Source organism: Danio rerio, chromosome 10 (genome assembly GCF_052040795.2).
Source record: "Danio rerio strain M-AB ecotype USA chromosome 10, GRCz13ab, whole genome shotgun sequence".
In the NCBI taxonomy this organism is placed as follows: domain Eukaryota; kingdom Metazoa; phylum Chordata; class Actinopteri; order Cypriniformes; family Danionidae; genus Danio; species Danio rerio.
This window is the reverse complement of record NC_141030.1, coordinates 15,644,619-15,665,000: the sequence shown is the minus strand read 5'-3', so window position 1 is coordinate 15,665,000 and position 20,382 is coordinate 15,644,619. Positions and strand designations below refer to the sequence as shown.

Genomic DNA, 20,382 nt, shown 5'->3' with positions numbered 1-20,382 from the left:
AGTGTTTATGGATGTTTTCCAATACTGGGTTGCGGCTGGAAGGGCATCCGCTGTGTAAAACATATGCTGGATAAGTTGGTGGTTTATTCCGCTGTGGCCACCCCTGATGAAGGGGTGAAAAGGGACTAAGCCGAAGGAAAATGAATAAATGAATTTTGTGAAATCATACAATTAATTGTAACTAAACATAAAGTATACAGTATGTCACACCATAATCATTGCATTATGATAAAATAAAACAAGTATTTACACATTTATGAAGCAATAATTTATTATTTAAATTAATAGATTTTTTTTTTTGTTGTTTGCCATCCTGTGAATTTCTTTTTTTTTCTTTTTAAAATATCTCCCAAATCATGTTTTGCAAAGCAAGGAATTTTTCACAACATTTCCTGTAATATATACATATATTTTCTACTGGAGAAAGTCTTATTTGTTTTATTTCGGCTAGAATGTAATTTTTAATAAATAATAATAATAAAAAAAAACATTTTAAGGTCAATAGTATTATTAACCTAATAGTTAATAGTTATGTTATAGTTATGCTATTGACCTACTTCCACTAAAAAAAATAACTTTTTTAAGTTAGTTTTTTTCAGTTGCTTTGGTGCATTTCTCACAATATTATTCACATTTGCACAACAGCTTATGCATTTCTCAAAACAATTAGTACAAATTGCAAAACCTAGATGATAACCTGCAAATGTGTGTCACTTGCTCAAAATGGATAGTTCATTCCTCAAAAGCAAGTTTTAATGTCAATGAAAGTGTCAGTGTCATCAAGATAAAATGTCTTGACACCATTGTTTATGAACAAGAAAGTCAAACGGCTTTGTCATGTTTTCAATATGACAGTTTACTCTGTACATTTTTTCCAATGCAAAAAAGTCAGATTTTGGTGACACTTCACAAACTGCTCAAGACAGCACTGTATACTATTTGCAGAGCCATTTGAAAACTACAGTAAAGTTAGACATCACTGTATTTAGTGAGGTATCTGAGTACAAGACACTTATGTATGTTTCACATGTTTACTGCATATGCTCTTTGCAATTCTAATGTATTCACAGCATTGTGGAAAATAATAAACACACCCTTATTTACAACAAACAAAGTTCCTTTGGTTAGAGCTGTGCACAACTATAAACAATGTTGCAGTATATATTGTAACTGAACCTACAACACATATAGGTCTGTAAATCATTCCTGAAATTGTTTAATTTAGAAGACATTTTCAGGAAAAATAAAATTAAAAATTCTAAAATTTGCTTGACAGATTTTGGCAACATGTTTGTATGTATTACCTCAAAAAATGAAATGAGGACTATTAGTTTTATATGGAAGACTATTCAGCATTCACAAGTTTAGTTCATTTTGACATAAGCAAATGATGATGACATAAGCAAATGATAATGTTATAAACAGCAGAGAGTTGTATGAAAGCATTTGATGCATGTCCAAAAGCATTGGCAATTTGTTGGAAGGAATGAGAAACTGCTTCTATGATGTGCACAAATGACTAATTGTTTTGAGAAATGCATTAACTGTTGTGCAAATGTAAATAGTGTTGTGAGAAATGCACTAAAGCTACTGAGAAATACTGTAAATGGCTGTAAACTATTTATTTGGGCTGAATTTAAACAAACAAACAAAGTTGAACATTACTCAATTTAAATTGTTTAAATTTAACTCATATAAATAGTTGGCAGCAATTTTGGAGACATATTTTTTTTCAGTGTTGCCTAGTTAAGCATTTAAATTGCACTATAAGCTGAATACTTGGAAAACATCTAGTAAAATATTATGTACTGTCATCATAGCAAATAAATCAGGTATTAAAAATAGTCATTAAAACTATTATGTTTAGACATCTGTTTAAAAAAAATCTTTCTGTTAAACAGAAATTGAGGGAAAAAATCAGGAGAACTATTAATTCTGACTGCAACTGCATGTTGCTGGCTGCAATTCACTTAACAGCTACCGGTGTCACTAACAACACTTACTTACTCCCAGGGCCATTTATATTGACGTTGATATTTAGCCACACCATGTTGGTGTTTTGTAACATCTAGATTTTTATGAGGTGGGCTGTTAGCCCAACAATCAAACCTCAACCTGGAGGACCAACACATACACACATACACTCCAGACAATTTAGCTTAACCAATTTACCTACAGCACATGTCTTTGGACTGTGGGGGAAACTGGAGCACACAGAGCAAACCCACTCGAACACGAGGAGAATATGTGAACTCCATTCAGACATGCCAACTCACCCAGCCCGACCCAGCGACCTTTTTGCTGTGAGGTGACAGCGCTACCAACTGCACCACCGTGTTGCCGTCACTAACAACATGAATTTCTGAATTCTACAAACAGTACAGCCTCTTCATAATCTTTCTCTCAATGCACATATTTTTGGCTGATGTTCGAAATCTCTCTTGCTCCTCAACCTCTCTCTTCCAACCATCTGGCCTCATTCTGTTAGCCCCGCCCAACGTTCGCCTCATTTCACGCCTTGCTTTCTCTCAGCGAAATGGGTTGCAAACAGCGATTCATGTTGACTTTACACCAAAAGCCATTTCATAAACAATCAGTCTATTTCGAGGCGAAGTTCATTCATGCAAAGATTGCAGCACGTTGAACTGATTTGTGCGAATTTAAAATAAATGACTCATGCGCCAATACCAGTTTTTATTTATTTATTTTTTGGGATATTTGACAGGCAGACATCTTCAGCTCACAGGGTCTTAATTCGGTGTTCGCAGTAAAGGCCATTATTGCGTCTGCTCCAATAGAATCCCTCATTTACCAAAAGGAACTTTGCAAGTGGAGACCTTTCTCTGAATCTTGTCAGAATGATGAATGGTGCGCGACATGATCTGAAAAAAGATCAAGGCTCGTTTTGTCTGAAAGGCAGGGATGCAAAAGCCAAAGGGTTTGCCATCTAATCCTTGAAAAGCCGCCATGAAATCTGGATCTCGATTGGCTCTGCTTGCCTTTTTTTTTTCAAAATGCGTGGAGGAAAGTTAACGGTTCCACCTTTATAATCCACTCACAGAATTTCCCTAGCCATTCATCAAATCTAATGTTTTAAAGCAACAACTGAGAATTGAAGTCACTTGTTTTTGCATAATCAGGTTGTATATTACTGATTATATAGGCAAAGATGACTTATTTGGCTGCTTAATGAGTTGTATGCTAATCTTCCACAGTGCATTATGGAATACCGAGGAGTAAATAGAACAGGGGAAGATTTGTCTCAAATTGATTAAAATGTCATTTAAATTCCTCATCATTTAGGCTTACATCTGAGCCAGCTTCAATCAGCTCGGCGTGAGAGATGTGTGGTTAAAACTTAACGTTGTAGATGAAGATACCCGTGTTGAAATTGATGTCATATTATTGCTGAGAGACCCTCTGGGTTTCTGTGAAAAGGTAATTATAGACTGAATTAGCCACAAATCCCTCTTATTATCTATTTTATCTTCATCTGTAATAGGTTGTTATTTATTTATTTATTTATTTATTTATTTATTTATTTATTTATTTATTTATTTATTTATTTATTTATTTATTTATTTATTTATTTATGTTTGGCATAATGTATTTTCCATATATGGTTTATTTTTACTGTTACCAGATGCTGTTTACATCTAAAAATAAATTTAGTTAATTAATCAGTTAATAAAATAGAAATACAATACCACTGCTACAATTACTACAATTAACCAATTTATTGTTCATAGTCTGTATTTATTGATATTACTATGATCATTATTATTATTATTCAACATTATTATTATTATTATTCAACATTATTATTATTATTATTATTATTATTATTATTATTATTATTATTATTATTATTATTAATTTAGAGTTCACAATTCATTGTTCAGTGTTGACATTTTTATCAATACATTTTAATATATATATATATATATATATATATATATATATATATATATATATATATATATATATATATATATATATATATAAATGTCTAGAATATATATAAATATATATATATAAATGTCTAGAAATGTATATATATATATATATATATATATATATATATATATATATATATATATATATATATATATATATATATATATATATATATATATATATATTTTTTTTTTTTTTTTTTTTAACCATTTAATTAGATTTTTTTTAGGTTTGGTGTCCAATCTAACATTTCTATTTTAGTTTGTTTTTATTTATTTATATATTTTTTTATTACTTATCATGCAATATGCATAACATTTACATGCAATACATTGTTTATGATTTCTAGACATTTATTTTAATACAAAACACTGCAAACTTAATTTATTTCAGTTAATTTACAAATATTTATTTATTTATTTATTTATTTATTTATTTATTTATTTATTTATTTATTTATTTATTTATTTATTTGTTTGTTTGTTTGTTTGTTTGTTTGTTTAATCATTCATTCATTCCATCAATCATTCATTTATTCAACCCAGTTAATTGCTGATAAAACTATAATTAACCAATTACATTTAAGCTCATTTAAGACTTATTGGTTAATTTGTTACATGGCTCAAAACAACTTTCTTTGTGCTGAACACATACACACCAGCAATTCTTCTTTAGCACAGTGTTCTCATGCAAGAGTGCAGGGGAACAAAACAAACAAAAAACAAAAAAGTATGATTTCTTTGTTGACTATATAAGCGATTATTTCCCCTATATTGACATTGATCAAAACCACACAAGGACCCCAAATGCTAATATTTTTCTCTACACCCAACTGGATGTGCAAATGTTTCAAGTCCAAGTAGGCCGAGATACATTGCAAGTCAGCGTGAGAGACCTGTGTTTACCTTTCTCTCTTTTAATTCCCTAAACTCACAACTTTGGATCAGTTCACAATCCACATGACAGGAACATTCGATCTATCTTTAAGTTCAACAGGCACCACTTACATCCCATTTCTTGATAAAAACACAAGTCCCCCCTTCTAAAACTGAAACCAAGTTTCCTTACTTCCTTAGCATCACAGTTTTAGCTCATATTGTATCGATTGGTTCCATAGCAAGGGTATGGAGGTGTCTCAAAGGAACTGAAAAAGTTACTTTTTTAAGAGTTTAGCAACACTGTATTTTCTGAAGAAAAGTTGCCAACAGCTTGTCATGAACAGTGTTTGTTGTATGCTCACTTGGGTTTTCAATCAAGTTTCGAGAGTTCCATCATGTTTGCTACCTCCAGCCATGAGCATCTGTGATTGGGATTTGCCAAGTCAAATAAAACTAGTTAAGACCGTCAATAATGATTAAAGGAGTAATCTATGCTTGGGTGAGAGCACTGCCTGATAGTGTTGCCAAGTCCACTGGTTTTCCACAGAATTGAGCTACTGTTATACTGTTGCCGCAGATGGTTTTATAGTTAGCAGGTTCAACTGAGGGAAAAACAGATGTAATTTAGCCAAGGTGGACCACAGAAATGCTTTTTAATTTTGGGGTGACAATCCAGGAATGCAAAATTCAAGCAAAAGAGATCTCTTGCCAGCAGCTAGCTCTCTGCAACACACATGGTCACTCACTGAAGCTAAGCAGGGCTACCACCGGTCAGTACCTAGATGGGAGACCACATGAGAAAGCAAGGTTGCTATTTGAACTAGTGGCTAGCGGGGGGCGCTTAACTTCCGGTTTGTGTGGGTCCTAACGCCCCAGTATATTACTCGGGACTATTTACTGCTCATGCGAATGAGACTGCGTGCATGTTTCCCAGTGATGGGTTGCGGCTGGAAGGGCATCCGCTGAGTAAAAACATGCTGGATAAGTTGGAGGTTCATTCTGCTGTGGCGACCCCTCTTTTTACGGACATCCTGGGATGTTTAACAAGTGTCAGCACCAACATTCGAAAGACAGTGCTCACTGGACTTGTTTCAATAAGCAATTTGGTGGGTTTTGCTATATAAACCTGGCAACCTGAGCAAATCAATGCTCATTTATTAAACAGCAGACTTAGGTTGACAGTTGTGATTTGCCAATTCCAATCACATTTCAGACGTCAGTTTTCAATTGTTAACAAACTCTTTTTTGTTTTGTAATTGTCTATGAGTCCAACTTGCTTAAGACATAAAGTGGTGACATTACTATCTACTGGCCTGGATCTGTGTGAACACAGCTTTTTTAAGAAAAGTGTTCAAAATAACAAAGAATTCATATTTTTAAGTTACCTAACAATATGTGATTTACAGCACGGAAATCATAAATAATAAAGAGCCAATCAAATAAAACACTCAGTTTGCCACACAGCTCTGCACTCACAGAAATTGCCATTTGCTTTTTTAAGAAATGTTTATAGTTATACAATGGAGCCAAGAGTCACCAGCTCTAAGCCAGGATATGAAGCAAAATGCATGCATTCCCTCTTGCTTCCTCTCCCCTCATCCTCTCTTTCTCTTTCGAGCTGTAAACCATGTTCAGAGAGATCGATACACTCTCCGATAGAGCAGCTAATGCACTGTGAGCTGATTTTGCTCAACATGACAGCAGCGGCTCTGCTTGTGTGTGGTGTGTAGTACTCACTAGACAGGAAGAACGAGGGGTTATTCAGATATTCTTGCCGTTCTGTCAGTAATGGCTGAAATGTTAGACAATCAGGGTAAACAAATAAAACAGAGCTGTTCGGCTGTTATAATATTTACATACCTTACAATCAATGTCATTTTCGTGTGGTTGGTAAATGCATAAAAAAAGCTGTTAAAAATCATTATTAAGAAGTGACACTGTAGCTTAGTGGTTAGCTCAGTGGTTAGCACTGTCACCTCACGGCAAGAAAGTCACCATCTGGTCAGTTAACATCTGTGTGGAGTTTGCATGTTCTTCTCGTGTTGGTGTGTATTTCCCAGTGGGATTTCCTGTGGGGATGAAATTACAGGAGTTTTCAGGGAGAAATTAAACGGGAGGGTGGTGGGAGATGAGTCTGAAATACGGGAGACTACCGGAAAAATGGGAGTGTTGGCAGGTATGGTATGAATGTTTCCCAGTACTGGGTTGCAGCTGGAAGGTCATCTGCTGTGAAAAAAACAAAAAACCAAATGCTGGATTAGTTGAAGGTTAATTCCGCTATGGCAACCCCAGATGTTTAGTAGGACTAAGAAAATGAATGAATGGATGAATGAATAAAATCATTATTAAAACCTATTCTGTGCTTTGGACATGTTGTATCTTAAACATCAATCTTTAAGAGATACCTCTTGGATTTCTCTTAAAGAAAGACTAATCCCCACCTCAAACCATCAAAATGCTAATACCTTTTCTGTTTGAAATGCCAGGAGCTTTCGCTCTCTCTAATTTTCCTATTCTGAAAAAGACCTTTCAGAGTAACATGAGAGAGCGAGGGAGATCAATAACTCACTGAAGCTCATTATTTATTAGCCTACAGACTGAAGGCAGCCAAGGAGAGGTGGTGCAAGGATTAGCTAGCATGGCTATCCCTGCCAAACGTAGTCAATAGATGCACAAAAGCGGCCCCAGAAATAAACTCCATTATCCCTCCCTATTAGCATGCTATTAGCAATTATAGATTTTGCTGAGTTGCATCCCTCTGGGTGGAATGCAAACATGTCAGGCGCCTTGTCTGAGTTCAGTCATAATGTGCGTGGCAGAACAAGATCACAGAAGTGGACCGAAACTCCCCAAAGTCAACAGATCTTTGTGGCGAAAATATCAATATTAATGATCTCAGTTATTTACCCATGCATGTCGTCATTTCAGATTTGGAGTCATTAAAGTCATGTCATATGAAGTTCCTTTTTTGTGAAAAGATTGTTAATAAATGACCGATTACTTCACCGCCTTGACTTTGAGAGCAATGACAATAAGAGTCAGTGAATCAATAACCTAATTCTAAGTTTTTTAGACAGGCCTTCTCCAATATGTGTGAAATGTAATTGTCAATTGCACTCTAGTGAGCCAGAGCTCAGCTGGAGTGGGCATATTAAGTCAAACACCTGTCACTTGGGGAGGCTTTGTGCTCGAAAGAGGGAGGTTATTATGCAGCTTGGCTGAGTAAAAGGGACAGGAGGACTGTGAGACATGATCTGGGTCTCTTTTTCTCAGAGGAAGGTCTGTCAGTGTATATTGAATCAACCTGTAATATGTGTCAGTGACTGAGTTTAAGTTTCCTTTGTGTTGAAGTGCCCTTTACTTTCCGAATATGCCTACACTGTGGGCTCCTGTCTTCCAGAAGCAAGACTGCTCAATAAATTTACAGCATGGTTTAGACCTATTGTTTGCATCAGCAACAGTTCCACTGACGGCCGACTCAGTAGTTCACTCTACTGTACAGCCCAGAGAGCAGAGAGCTTTCTGATGAATATCCGTATGATGTTGAGTCAGGAGTTAACCATCAAGGTGAAAAGACCCACAGCGGTTGCATTCGGTGATGCAAGAGAGTTGTCTGTCTCTGTCAGCACAAATCGATGGACTCTGTCAGAGCAGAAAGTGCACACACACACCGATTTCCAGTTGGCTGGTGTAATTGTGTTGAATTAGAAGGATGTTGTTTTGGGATGCCCCGATTGTGTGAAATGAAATCTGAAATGAAACTCCAAAATGGCTACTACAGAAGAAGACATTGTTCAATTACTGTTCGCAAAGACCATACACAAAGGCTTGAAAAACAATTTGTATTTCTTTCACTTCAGCAAGCTCAGCCTCTGTTCCAAATGGTGACTTCAGCCTGTGCGGTCTTCAGTTGATTCCACTTTGAAATGACATAATGTCAAGTATCAAATCTATAACTGTGCAATCTTCACAAAAAAGTCTAACAGGGGCACTCATGGGCGCCCGTTTGAACTATAAATCACCACAGATAATCCAATGTTTCTCAACCATATTCCTGGACTGTATATTTTGCATGTCTCCATAGTCTCACACAACCATCTTAGGTTCTGTAGTCTCTGCTAGGGAGCTAGCAGTTGAATCTGAGTTGAATCAGATGTTGTTGACATGCAAACATGTTGTGTTTGGGGGCCCAAGGAATATAGTTGAGAATCACTGACTTAAACAACAGATTGCAAGTGTGAAAGTCTCTCAGTTTGGTCTTGACTTTAGTCTAAGGCAAGAGTGGGCACGTTTGTTCCTAGAGAGCCGCAGTTTTACAGAGATTTTGTAATTCTGGACCAGACCATATCCTGAGCTGATGCTGCGGCTGAGGAGCAGAGAGCATGAGACTGATTCTTGAAAGATCAAAGTGACAGAGAGTCTTTGCATTGATCTCATGGGCCAGCCTGATCACCTGCCGGTGACCTACCCATACCTGCAGTTTTCCACGATGCAGCTCCTAGACTGCAGCTTTGGCCAGTGGAGAAATGGTCGTGCCCAGCTGAGCCTGGTTTCTCTCAAGCATTTTTTTCCTTCACTTTTGTCAATTGGTGAAGTTTGTTTTTCACCACAGTCGCCACTGGCTTGCTCGGTTTGGCACTTGTGGAGCTGCTCATCGAGGGACTTGTTTTTCAGTGTTTGTACTACCAGCAATGAAATTGAAACCACACTGAACTGAACTTAACTGGTGTTATAAATAAGCAACTGTTGACACATAGAGTAACTAATTAGGACAATAGGCTACAGATACAATACTGTTGCTATTTCCCAATCTTGATAAAAAAAAAAAAAAAGTTAACAAAAAATTGCCCTGTCTATCATCAGCATTAGCCATTGATAAGCTTGTTTGAGTGTGTTTGATTAAGGATGGAGTGCAACTCTGCAGGACCCTTGCAAGGACAAACTTGCCCACTACTGTAAATAACTGAAAACCCTTTTGATTCCAACCATTCACCTTCCCTCTATCTCTTCCAGCTAAAAAGTTTTTCAGAGTGAAGGAAAGTGTCCAGCCACCTAAGTAGAATATTCTACCTATGTGTAATTTAGGTATCTGGCAGGGAAAGGCAATGTAAGCATGGACTGGCTTTAATTGATTGTATGGCTAATGAGCACTGAGAGGAGAAGGAAGCTGGGAATAGAATCCTAATGACTCTGTCAGAGCTGTGATGAGAGGAGCACCTCACCAGGGCCCTGCCTTACAGCTCACACAAGGCCCCTGGGCAAATTTCCAATGGTTTCAGCTAGCTGTCGGATACCAGCCTCTAGGGTGTGCACATTAAGATGTGCAAGCACAGAGTTCACCAAAAAGATGCAAATACATAATAATACAGATGACAATAGAGTGTCCATTGTTGTCAACAATTTGCATCATTCATTTTCTTTTTGGCTTAGTCTCTTTATTAATACGGGGTCGCCACGGCGGAATGAACCGCCCACTTATCCAGCACGTTTTTATGCAGCGAATGCCCTTCCTGCCGCAACCCATATCTGGGAAACATCCACACACACACACTCATTCATGCTCATAAACTACAGACAATTTAGCTTACCTAATTCACCTTAACCGCATGTCTTTGGACTATGGGGGACACCGGAGCACCCAGAGTAAACCCACGCGAACGCAAGGAGAACAAGCAAACTCCACACAGAAACGTCAACTGACCCAGCCGAGGCTCGAACCAGAGACCTACCTGATGAGATTTGAAACAATAATTCATATTTTGCCTTTTAGCACTGGTAATAGCTTGTTTTGTTATGAACCAACTTGGGATGGTATGAGCAGCATCACACTCTGCAATATTATTTTGTACATTTTTCTGCCAAAATAGTTAGAGGTCACCATGGACAGGTTACGTGACATTCCCTCCTCTCCAGAAACCTTGCAAGTTCGAAGAAAATGCAAACCAGACTCCACTAAATATGGGTTTGCTTGCTATAAACATGGTTGGTGCTGACCATAATGTTGGGTCACCACTTTATGTTCAATGTACAATTTGACCCAAGAAGCAAAACAAGTTGACTGCAGACACTTCATACGGATCTACTTCACATTGGTTCATGCAATGCATTTTTGATTATGGCAAAAGAAACAGAACCATGCATACTGTGATCTGTCAATATATATATATATATATATATATATATATATATATATATATATATATATATATATATATATATATATATATATATATATATACATATATATATATATATATAACCATTCATTCATTGTTTTTACAATCATTGTTCATTTTACTCCATTGTGGATACTGGCCTGTCTGACTTTCTAAAAAAAAAACATAACTGCACTGCTTGAGAGCTGAGCAAGTGGTGAGGTTTCACAGTTGACATCTGCCAGACCAACTAACAGAAGTGATCTGTGATGGACAGAGGCACTGTGGTATTTATTTTGAAGGACTCTTGGAGTCTAATCATTCCCTTTTTGAGTGGGCAGAAAAAGGCCTTGGCTTCAGGGCTAACCACCTGTTAGTCTTTTGATCCTCTCCTCTTTTTTGTCATTTTGTGTGTTCCTTTCTCTTGATCCTTCTCACCATCTAGTTGTAGGTGAAAAGATCTTCACACTATGACTCTTTTCAAATTTCTTGCTTGGCCTATCACATCAGAAGAGCATAATAAACAGTTGGCTGCAGTTTTGGTAGTTTGTCTGACAAACAGATGTTGCTTTTGCACAGAGGTGGCAGAGGCAGACCCCCTGTACCCACACAGGGCAATATGCCCGCCAGTTGCCAGTTGGAACCTTTGAACCTTAACTTTTTGAATGGCTGACTTGGTCAAACATCTGTTTCCCTCCCAAGCACTGTTATTTTTATGTATAGACCTTGCTACATTGATAAATTAACCTTTTTCCACCAGTGCCCATTGGTGATAAGGTAAGAATAAATACTTTCCAATCAGAACAATGAAGTGGCATGGATGGGCAGAGCATTGAAAAGCATTTTGCTTTTTCTTTGAACAGTTAAATGGATGATATTTAGCCATTAGATATTACAAAAAATCTTTGGAGATTAAAAGAGCTGCCAATATCTCTGATTTTGAGGGGAGAAAGAGAGAAACAGAATGTCTTAGACCATTAGCCCAGGCTCTGCATGACAGATGTCCGTTTTAGGCCAGTAAACTGATATAAAAAAGAATAATTACATCACAAGTCACAGATCACTGAGTCACTGTCAAGAGGCTCACACTGCTGCTGCTTAGCTAAGACTTTGTAAAGAACCAAGCCATGTTGGGCTCAAGGATATTTCTGAGTGGATGTTTTCAGAATTTATTTATTCCACAAAATGAGATCAGAGTTTATGACTTCACCTGATGATGTCAGTATTATTTTTTGTAGACCATTCACTCAGTGGCCAACCAAGTACTTTTCTTAAGCAGGTCGCACACCAGAAGCGACGCTCGGCGGCGCGCCGCGCAGCGCCACGCAGCGCCATGTATTTTAGAATTCTAATCATAGGTTTCTATCAGGATACACACACCGGCGCCGCAAGTCGGCGGCTGTCGGCGGCGCCCGGCGACGGCTCAGGACGCAGTTCATTTTTCAGCCGCGCCACAGAGCGCCATCTGATTAGTTTCATGTTAAATATCATTCGAATGTGCGCGTCTGGTGTGCGATACTTTAATCTGTCATGTACGCGCCGTGTCGCGGCGCCGAGCGGCGCTTCTGGTGTGCGACCTGCTTGAGTCATTCAGGTCTTACTGGTTTAAAGAAAAACACTTCTTTGTGTGTGTGGAAATAGACAAACATTTAGAAAATTTAACAACTCCTCTAGAGTTAAACAGTTGAGTTTTACAAATTTTGAATCCATTCTTTGGACATGAACACTTTCAACTTAGATTAGCATCCCAGTAGACACACAAAGTCAAAAGACATTAATATTAGGTTAGATTTAGGTTGTGACATCAGGTGATCAAAATTCATTGTCTAGCCAGCGTCTACGAACAACATTATTTTGACGTAGAAAAAAACGACGTCAAATGATGTTGATATTTGGTTGATTTAAGGTTGTGTTGGAAAGTGACCAAAATCCAACGTCAAGCCAACATCCAAAGCCAAGTTCATATTAATGTCAAATACTGACATTTTTTCATCAGGTATGGCCACCAAAATCGTAATATAGATGTCTAATAGACGTCATAGTGGTAATGTCCACACAATGTCAAGCTGCAACATCATTAGACGTTGACATTTGGTTGATTTTAGGTTGGACATTGGGCATTGACATTGGCCTGACATTGGATTCTGATGTCAATCGATTTTTATTTCCAATCAAAATGCAACGTATCCATGACGTTGGTACGTCAACCTGACGACTTGTTGACATCCTGTGTCTGCTGGGATAGAACATTGAATTCAATTAGACCATTAGCTTCTCTCTCACAAATGACCAAAGAGTGTTAATAATTTGTCTATTTAAAGCTTGACTTATTTGTAGTTACATCACATTATATTTACTTCCTGACGTAATAATCAAGGAGTTTTACTGCAGCACATGGCTAAAATTACCCTATTTTATATATACTTAATATAATATAGAGACCAGAATGTCAGCTATCCCAAAATGGCAAGCTTACCCCTTGAAATCTTAGTGACACCCAAAACACTTGCCCATTTGTCCATATCCATTCGTTAGATTATGTAAACAACACTACACACACTGACACTCACACATGCACACACATCTTACAAATGGTAAAAGCATCCTGTGTGCATTCCACTGTAGGGTGTCTGCTTATTTAGTCTCCCCTTAAAGTTCCAATTGGCTTAGCGCGGTTAGCAAACAGGGTGGCCGGGGTAAGGACCAGACCCAAAGCAGGAAGGGTCTATTCATGGGTGCTGCATTTTAAGGTCCTTGTGGAAAAAAGTAAACAGAGTGTTTTTAGCTCCCACATAGAGCTCAGTTTATAGCTTGCAGAGTCTCTCTTCAGTAACTCATTTAGAATATGAACTACATATTTGATGGAGAGCAGGATTGTGGGTAAATACCAGCAGCAGGCTGTTTGCAGTGAGGCTTTTTGCTTATCTTTGCACAAGGGCTAATGCATATCGTGCAGATGAGTTATGGCAGAGAAGAATGGTGTAAAATCGCACCTAATAATCTGTATCACAGCCTATCAACTAATACTGTTGATGGCCTGTGTATTCACATTGGATAATATACTCATAAAGCACTTGTTTAATGGCATTGACAGATGAAAATTCACTGCTTAGGTCCATCTGCACTGTTTTATTATAAAATTGTTAAAGGTGCCATATGCATGATAAACCCTTTATGTCGAATGCTTTAAAATACAGCTGTGCTAACTTGGCATGCGGGACACAGTAGGTTTAAAATTAGCATAAATGGTGTGTGTTGTATACCTTTGGTAGATATGCAAAATTAATGTTCTTTTTAAATAAATATGTGTTTTTTTATGTGCTGTCCAGATGGTTCCATGGACTTTCCTTATCTTCACCCAAACACTCTCCCTCATGCATATTCTCATTAAACGGAGGTACTAGCACTGTAAGCTGGATGTGTTGTAGCGTAGCGCTAAAGCACTGATCCTGTATTGATCATGGTTCTGTTTTTAAAATAACAGCACAGCGGCCCAAAGATCACAGCTCTACAGGCTTAGACAAGATTGACATCGTATTTTGCATGTGATTAGGGGTCGATGTGACGGGTTTAAATGTCAAGGCTATTGGCTGTATGTGTGCATGGCCGTGTGCCATGTGCGCTGTAGCATGGGTGCTAATCTGAGAGATCTGTGATACCACAGGATTGATGGTGGGAATTAGTGTTAGGATGGGGTCTTGGATGCAACATTTTAATTACAGGATATGACCTTAGTGTGTGCGTGTGTCTGTGTGTCAGAAGGAAAACCGTAGCTTTTGTGAAGAAAAAATTTTTTTTAAAAAACTGCTTGAGATTTTATCATTAGATATTAAGTCACGTTTTTGCTGAGCGATATATCGAATATTCATGATGCATTTGCTATCTTTTTTTGTGGCGATGTAAAATTAGACGTAATCATGAATATGATTTGATTTGAATGCAAGCTATTCATCTGGCTATTAGGATTCTTAAAGGCCATCTCATTAGAGCAGCTCACAATACATTCCTTCCTTGTGACTGTGATTAAGACTGATGAACTAAATGACAAACTTAAGCAGTAAAAAGGGCACGATTAGGATTATTATTTTCATAAATCATTGTGTGACGTTTTATGAATGTACACCCACCGGCCACTTTATTAGGTACACCCATATAACTGCTTGTTAACGCAAATATCTAATCAGCCAACCACATGGCAGCAACTCAACGCATTTAGGCATGTAGACATGGTCAAGATGATCTGCTGTGGTTTAAACCGAGCACCAGAATGGGAAAGAAAGGTCATTTAAGTGACTTTGAACATGGCATGGTTGTTAGTGCCAGACAGGCTGGTCTGAGTATTACTGAAACTGCTGTTCTATTTGGATTTTCACACACAGTCATTTCTGGGGTTTACAGAGAATCATCTAAAATAGGAAAAATATCCAGTAAGTGACTGTTCTGTGGGCACAAATGCCTTGTTGATGCCAGTGGTCAGAGCAGTGGTGAAATGGTGTGGGGGATATTTTCTAATTAATACCAATTGAGCATTGTATCAATGCCACAGCCTACCTGAGTAGTGTCGCTGACCATGTCCATCCCTTTATAGCCATCTTGTGATGGCTACTTCCAGCAGGATAACGTGCCATGTGTCAAAGCAGGAATCATCACAGACTGGTTTCTTGAACATGACAATGAGTTCATGGTACCTAAATGGCCTCCACAGTCACCACATCCCAATCCAATCTGTAGCAACTGCGTAATGCTGTCATGTAAATATGGTCAAAATCTCAGAGTAAAATTTCCAGTACCCTGTTGAATGTATATCGATACAGTGTTAAAATCTCTTTATGTTTCTCTTCTACCCTATAACGATAAAATGGAATTAGTTAACGTGATAGCCTATAATTATATTTAACAAAGGGCTTTTTATATATAATGCTCATAGAAAGCAGAGTGACACTTTTAGTAAGTTGTGTGAAAGAGTATAAATGTAGAATTTAGAATTTAATAATAATAGAATGCCATTTGTTGTGAAACACTTGCTAATGTTGACTTATAATTTTAACTTCGCTTGTGTTATGGTATTTTAAGTTGTATTTTAACTACTGTATGTATCATCTATCATTGTCAGTCAAGGGAGACAGTGTTCGTTTTTTAGAAAGCATTGATATGCTACTGAAGATTTTCTGAGTTCACTGCCACTGGCAGTACCATTTGTATTCAACATGTAGACCAATCTCCATATCCTTTAGGCCACATTGATTCATATTGGAGAATGCTTTGGCAAGTTGAGAGATTTTTCTTAAGGGAAAGTAAAAAAGAGATAATAAAAGGTGTTTGTGATTCCTTTCCATCTGTCAGTCAAAGGTTTGGTAGGATTTTCCCGGCTGGTACCATTTTTTTATTTTTATTTTTTTGTGATACTTCATACCTTCCTTGCGATTATTCAGTTCAGGCTTTCAATTTAAATGCAAATTTTACAGGACATCGCAAATACTCTGAGAAGGGTTAATAAATAAATAAATAAAAATTGGTACTAACGTTGAATTATAAATTTTAATTAGCCCATGATAAAAATGCGTCTATTCAGCAGCAATGGCCATAAATAAGAAATGAATAAATAAACAAGAGGAGATAAAGGAGAGCAAAATGGATCTTATTGAACAGCATTATTATAAAATCTGCAGTGCCACGGGATGTCATTAAGAGAAGGATCCTGAACTGTCACATATCAAATGTTTTGTTCATGAGTTTGATGGGCTAAATGCTACTTGTGGCCACCAGAAAAAGGAGGAATTCTGAAGAACTGACAGAGAGATGCAATTTTAATTTCACTCCTGTCAGACCTTTTTTTTTTCCAAGGGAGCTGGAACAAATATGAAGTGTCAGTCAACAGACTAAAGTATTTCTCCACTTTTACTCGGAGAAAAGCTCTGGTTTTATAAGCGCTGATAATTGAAAACTTTAAAATGTTTCAAGTCTTACTTTTAATTCGGACACACAGAATCAAATGAGAACAATTTATTCACATAAATATATTTGAAAATGTTCACACAAGCTTGGTTTCATTTCTTGCCGTTTGCATGTAAACGATGACCTCATTTAATGTTTATGGAAGATTTTTGAGGAACGACACTCAGAGACAAACAAAAGTGAAGATGTTATTCACTGAGAATGTACAATATTGACTTTAGTCCGCGACATAGATCAAACAAAGAAAACAGTTTGCTCTCTTGTCTTTACACTCGTGTGTATGTGAACCTTGTGCTTAGTGAGTGATGAATTCTGGATAAATACAGCCTGTTGATAAAAGACATGCTAAGTATGCAGACCCATGAATCAGGGTATAATAAGTAGCTGACAAAACGTTAAATATCCACAATATTAAACACCCACATCAATAAAAGAATTGTGCAAATATTTTATGCACATCACTCCCACTTACGCCTTCGACGCCAGCCAAGACGAGCACTTCTTTGCCAGCAAAAACAATCAAAAACTTTTGCTACAAGTGAGCTGCGTTCTCTGCAATTAGTAAGACGGTGTTGTGATTACAATGTTAAATATATAAATAAACCCTGTGTACATTTCCTTTAGCAAGTTAAGCATCCTGATAATAGGAAGTGTTATAATTTCCTGTTTAACTTTAGCGGATAACTACCGTTGGGATCATGGGAGACAATTACACAAGTGTGCAAAGAAAAACTCTAATAAAATAAATAAAATGCTTGTATTCCATCCATCGCTTTATGTGTGCGATCATACAGAAATGTTCTCCAGTTATGCATTTTCCCCATCTCAGTCTGATGAATGCCTCGCTTTGTGTTTGTTTTAACTGTGGGCTCGTTTAATGTTTTCAAATCTGGTGTGCTTAGAGAGACAAATTGATATCCTGACCCTTCAATGTGTTGTTTTTGGTCTGGATTTCAAATGTTTTACTGTGAAGTCTTCCCATAGGAAAGAAAATCGCTAAAGGGACCCTTTCTATATCTCAATTAATTTCCATAGACATAAATGAGATTAAATGGGGATCAGATTTTAAATCCCCCATACTTCTTAGATTTTCCTGGATTCAGATTTCCCAGAAATATCATGTGTCACTTCCAGTTGCAGAAATGGCACACTGTAGCTTTAAAGGAAAGTCGTCTGACATTGCTTACTTCAACTGCATAACCTCTCTCTAAAGCTCTGCCCTCCAAATACATAGTAGAAACTATCTCAGTGTCTCTCAAAAACCTGCAAACACTCAAGATGATTGACAATCTTAGAATAGTTCTGATTGGTTTAAAAAAGTAGTTTGTTATCTTGTCCAAGAAGTATATTGCTGTCATAGAGACAGTTACAGTATGATTGATCTGGAAACCTGTTCCAGTGATGTCTGTCGACTAGTATTTCTCCTCCCAAAATACTTACAATGTTTTTTAAAGGTGAAGTTTTGTTTTTGTGCCACTAGTGACACCAAACAGAATTGTAGGCTATTTGTTTGAGTGATCCGACTAAGGTTGTATTAAGTTTGCACAACACCGGTGGTTTAAAAGCAAGTATAGAGAAGACCATTGTCAAACTGATCCCTGTTCATACATCTCAGCAAAAACAGATATAAAATACTCTGTTATGCATGTCAGGCCACTTTGTAAAGAAACGCCGTAGCTGTTTCTCAATATGCGTTCTTCAGCATATTCAGCATATCAGCAAATTTCAGTTGCAAAACTCAAGACCGCAAGAACGGAGGATGCGTAAAAGTTCCTGGATGTGTTCTTGGTATCAAGGATGCGTCGATGCAGACTTGAGCACAAGACTCACTTGAGAAGTCTCAAAAATCATTGCAGCTGAATAAAAGATGTGGGAAGCGCAGTATTCTATATCTGTTTACTATTAAAGTTCGGAGATAATAGCTTATTTATTTCAGGATAATAATATTTATTTCAATAAAATGAGACTATGAAAGTAAACATCAACATGAAAATCTTAATTAAGGTAAAAACACATTAAGGGGGCTTATTTGCTGAAATTCTCATTAAAATTAGTTTTATTTGTTCTGTGCAAAGTATATTTGTAAGGTTTTGTGCATGTTATATATATTGAAAATGGGAAAACAATAAATCGTTGTATGAATGCTGTAATGTTTAAAGAATTTTCCGTTTAAAATATCATGTGACCATCAGCAAGAGCGAAACATCTCATTTCTCACAGGATGCATTCTGTGTTCTTGCAGTTTCCTGAGTTCGTTCTTCTGAGGTGACCTGGCAAGAATGGTCTCCAACACAAGTCCGTTCTCTGCGCACTTGGAATTGAGAAAAAGCTCATATGCCTGAAACATATAGTTCTGTAGTCTATCATTGTTCTTTGGGTTGCCACTTAAGTACTTAATACAAATATGTAACCTTAGTGTTTTCACAAAATACTATATTTGCTGTTAAATGGTTAGTTTATCCAAAAACATATTAATTACTCAGTGTCCTGTCATTCCAATACCCTGGGTCCTTTGTTCATCTTCGAAACACAAATTAGGACGTTTTAGAGGTTATTCATTCTTCAGACTTGTTTAAAATCCAGGTACCAAATCAAACAACAAGAATCGTTTTGTGCCCAAATAAAACAAATACAGTGACTTTATTCAACAGTTCCTTCTCATCAGTGTCAGTAAAGGGCAGGGGGGCTCAACCCTGTTTTTGGAGATCTACCTTCCTGCAGGTTTCAGTCGCAACCCATATAAAACACACCTGCCTGCATTTATCAAGTGCTGTTCAGGTCTTAATTAATTGGTTCATGTTTGTTTGATCTGGCTTGGAGATTAACTCTGTAGAAAGGTAGATCTCCAAGAACAGGGTTGAGCACCTCTGGTATAGGCCATGCATTTGTATGATCTCCTTGTATAACCCTGTAGATTTTTGTGTTCAAAACAAAGCCCATGCACATCTAAGATATGCATCAGCAGGTGACCAAGCACAATGGGCACAGCAGTCTCATGGATCTGTACAATATACTGACACAGAGGAGAAGAAACTGTTGATAAATATCTTTATTTTTGGTTTATGCATGCACAAAAAGATTGTTATTGCTTGATTAAATTCCAGTTGAATCACTTAAGGCTTATGAATTGTTTTGTGGACATTTTTAGAACATTTGTAGACTTGGAATAAGTCAGAAACCTTGCTGTCTGTGGAGGATTAGGGATCACTTAGAGTTATTCTAAAACATCTTAATTTGTGCTCCAAATACAAACGAAGGTCTAAGGTGTTTGGAGCAGCATTAACGAGCAATGAATAATGTCATTTTTTTTTTTTTGTGAGCTATCTCTTTAACAAAGTGGTGATAATTGTAGTATTTCAAACACATGCACTTTAGAACCAAACCCACCATTAAGCTGCGGTCATACTAGAGTTTGAGTTTGCGAAATTCTGTCATAC

At 37.1% G+C, this 20,382-nt stretch overlaps 1 protein-coding gene across 1 annotated transcript in view; it reads left to right on the top strand.

Annotated features, from left to right (window-relative positions):
• Positions 1-20,382, top strand: part of cntfr (ciliary neurotrophic factor receptor) — a 330,293-nt gene that overhangs the window by 81,081 nt on the left and 228,830 nt on the right.